Here is a 4,339-nt window from a genome sequence, read left to right on the forward strand (position 1 = left end):
GTGTATGTGTGTGTGTGTGCCATATACACCAATCAGCTACAACAGTAAAACTAGGTACCGGTCTAATCTTGTGGCTAAATGGTGTACCTATGTTGTTTATGGGTGATATAATAATACTGTAAAACCATAGCTTTTCGATAATTACAGTTTACTTTAAAGCTGCCCTAATCAGTATTTTTATATAATAAGTCAAATGACTTTGTTTATTGTAATGAACATAGAGTCTCATTATCAATTCTAACGTTCTCTCAGAATTCAGGATGAGTTTCAATTGATCACTTTGTTATCTATGTATATGTTAACTATGTATCAGGTGGCCGAAAACACAACTTCGAATGAATGCTAATGTGAATGCTAATGTGATAATACATCAACATTTTGTTTACAGCTTCTTGTGCTGGCCCCAAGCAGCCAAAAAAAGAAGTTAATATTGCTTTAAGACATCTTTTCTCACAGGTCAAATGTAGAACCATGACTACACTATCAAACTAATGTACTTTTATGCACTTGCAACATTGTTTCAGCCAGGAAATATGTAATGCCAAAATTAGCTGCTGGCTTCCTGCCACCATCCCCAATCCTCAATTACCTGTTTGTTACTCCCACTCTTTAAAAACATGTACTGCTACTAATTTCTCAGATGCCTACAGAGCCTCCTCTTTATTGAGCAATATTATAGGCCCTACCTCTTTAGCTAAACACAGACCAATTGATCACAAAGCTTAATTCAATCTGAGACATCTTGGACTTTGTTGCCCCTCGCTGAACAACAATACCCATGCCCTTAGGCAAGTATGTAGAAAGGCTGAACGTTAATGGAAAAAAGATACTTATACTAAAGAACTAAAAAGAGATACTGACAGGCCATCTGGCAAATTACCAGCAATGTGTCAAAGCTGCAGCAGCGAAATATTTTGCCACCATCATCTCCAAAAATTTCCACAGTTCTGTTCTCAACTCTGTTGCTGCTACCTGTCCTAAGCTGACCACAGCCATTTGAGAGGACTTTTTAAACTTGATGAAATTGATCACATACAATCTAATAATTCCCTGCCCGCCTACGATCCTTCTCTGGTGTCTGCCTGCTCTGCCATCCTTAATGACTTTCAGCCTGCGTTGCTGTGCCACATTTATGACAAAATCTCTTACACATAGTCCACCCCCTGCCCCCTGGACATTCTTCCTACATACTTTTTAAAGGAAGTACTGGACATAGTAGGACCCCCAATTTCCCTTACTATAAATAGCAGTCTTGCAAATGGGACCACTCCCTCCTGTTTAAACATATATTAGTCCAGCCTCTTATTAAAAAGCCTTACCTTGACAATTCAGAACTAAACAATTTCGGTCCCATCTCCAAGCTCCCATTCTTGTCCAGTGTTCTGGAGAAAGTTGTGTATACACAGCTTCTGTCTTATTTAGACAATAAATACATCATGGAGAAATTATAATCAGATTTCAAGGCTTGTCATAGCACAGAATATGCTCTTCTCAAAGTATAAAATGACCTATTGCTGTCTTTAGGCTGGGGTAAATGTGCCATTTTAATTCTTTTAGACCTAACCTTGGGTCTTGACACAATTGATCATTGCATTCTTTTAAGCCGGGTTCGCATCCAGGGCACTGCCCTCAAGTGGTTTGCCTCCTACTTAACAGACAGGTATTGCTCTGTTACAATGGGAGCTTCTCATCCTCTACTGCCTCAATCAGTGGGTAAGGGAGATTGTGTCTTTGCAGTGGCAGCTCCAAATTTTTGGAACAGCCTTCCACTTGCAATCAAATGTTCCCCCTCCATTGACACTTTTAAGACAAGAATCAAGATATACATGTTTAAAAATGTCTTTGAGGTCTTAGTATTTTAGTATTTTGTATTTACTTTATTTTATAAAATAATCTTACAAGCTTTTATTCCGTTTTACATTTGTATACATATTTTGATATTGCCTTGTGTTTTATCATTACCAGTCATTGTTGCTATTTGTGCCTTTTCTATTTGTGCCTTTACTACTGGACGTCATTTTACTTGCAATTGTTGAGCGTTTACTAAAATTTGTACAGCACTTTTTTGTTTGTTTTTTCAGTTCATGCAGAGACACACACCCACCCACATTCAAAGTTTAACAGACTGAAAAACATAAGCCATTAACTCACTAAGCTTTAATTTACGCCTCAATAATGCCTCACGCTGACTAGGAGATGTTTGTCTGAGGCTATGTCTCATTTACTGAACATAGTTTATATATTGATGCCAGAACAGTGGGCACACTGTAAGATAAGTTATCATCACAGGATAGCACATTAGAAGACGCACTTTGTTTGCAGGTAAACATGTTCATTCAAAAAACATGAATGTTTTGCTTCAGGCCTGATCTCTCTCTAATTTTACAGTGCCTCCACCACCACATACCACCACATCATACTGCACCACTGGACTTTCATTGGCTGACCTCATCACACCACAGATGTGATGAGGTCCTGCCAAGCTCACATTCTTTCAGCTGAGCCTGACTATCTCCACCATGGCTTGAACCAGTCCTCTCTGTGAACAGATGCCAGCACTAAGCCAGCGGTGGTGGTTTGATTTTTTGTTTGTGTGTCTGTAAGTATCCTGTGAAACCAATCAATTAACAAAGTGAGGACCATTAAAGGAACATTTTAACAATTCATAATGTGGACATTCAGTGTATATGTAACAGCTTTCCCAGCATTCTCATGCCTTGTGCAATACATAGCACTGTGTCCCACAACGCCTACATGCCTTTTGAAACTTTTATTTAATTAAATAGGTTTAATTATATACTGCTGATTAAACAACAGTACCATGATAAAATATTCATGCTTTATAGGAACATATTGCTTAAAAAGATTTGTTGTTGGGGTGTTGTAAGTGGTTGCATCATGACTCATCAAAGGTAACAAAACACAACAAACAGTAAATTAACCTAACGAGAACCAAACCAGTCAGTAATGGCCCTTTTCCTTTTGTTGAAATTCATCAGTTACTATTACTCTGCAATATACAGTGGAATTACACTACTATTAAAATAATAGTGAGTCAGGGGCTAAAAGAAACAGAATTAATGGGGCATCCCAACACAGGAATAAAAACAGAGTAAGTAATGTTTAAAACCTCTAAACACATTGCTTTATTCATCTCTCTCTTTCTATCTATTTCAAGTGTATTACCAACTTATAGTATTATGCGTGTGGTATGCTAACACACACACTGCATGAAAATATGGATTTAACACCCCATTTTGAAGGTGGATTGAAGCTGCAACACACACAAGCTTTCAACTTTATGCAAAGCAATGATGCGATGTAGCGATGGCCAACTTCCCACCAGTGTGTTTCTATCACCTTCAAAATATAAGAATGCAGTAGCTAATTCACTGTGGTATACAACATTCCCCAGTCTACAGCATGGTAAAATACTATAATACACATAGCCTAAATTCTTGCATCTGTGTATTTATCAACAATATAGCTCTGTTATTGGCTATTGTGTACTTACAGAAAAATTTCACACTACTGAAAGTAATTCCAGAGACCAACAGCAGGTACACTGACCTAAGTGACTTGACAACACATGACAAAATCTGTGTGATCAAACAAAAACAACAACTTGTAAAGAGTACTTACTGTACAGTGGTAGCACATAAACATGTACCCCGAGTATGACCTGTCAGTCATATGCAGTACATGCAGTCTGGGAACCAGTGAGAAATTCCATGTAAGCACTTTTTCATAATGCATCGCTTGTACTGCATAATTAAAGGGTGGTGAAACTGGGAGAATTAGGAGGCATAAACAGGCTTAACGATGCCTTTTACATTGCATAACCGCCTGGTTTGTATGGCTATTTTGCCTGAACCCAGCAGGCATTTTTCTGGTGATTAGATGGTGAAAAGCCTTTTAAACATCTAAGATAAAACCAGGGTCTTCTTTCTGAAAAGGGTTGCTACAGACAGGTGACGGATTAAAAAAGAAGAAAAAGGAGTGGATAAACAGGATGAAAATGCCCCCATCCATAGGGCACAAGGGGTCACTAAATGGTTTGATGAGTATGAAAAGGATATGAATTCTATGCTATGGCCTTCACAGTCACCAGAGCTTAACCCAGCTGAACACCTATGGGAGATTTTGGAATGATGTGAGCGTCCTCCACTACCAACATCAAAACACCAAATGAGGGAATATGTTTTATAAGAATGGTGTTCTATCCGTCCAGTAGGGTTCCAGAGACTTTCAGAATCTATGCCAAGGTGGAAGCTGTTCTGGCGGGACGTGGTGGCCCAACACCTTACTAAGACACTTTATGTTGATTTTTCCTTTAATT

This window comes from Xiphias gladius, chromosome 8 (genome assembly GCF_016859285.1).
Source record: "Xiphias gladius isolate SHS-SW01 ecotype Sanya breed wild chromosome 8, ASM1685928v1, whole genome shotgun sequence".
Classification (NCBI taxonomy): Eukaryota; Metazoa; Chordata; class Actinopteri; order Istiophoriformes; family Xiphiidae; genus Xiphias; species Xiphias gladius.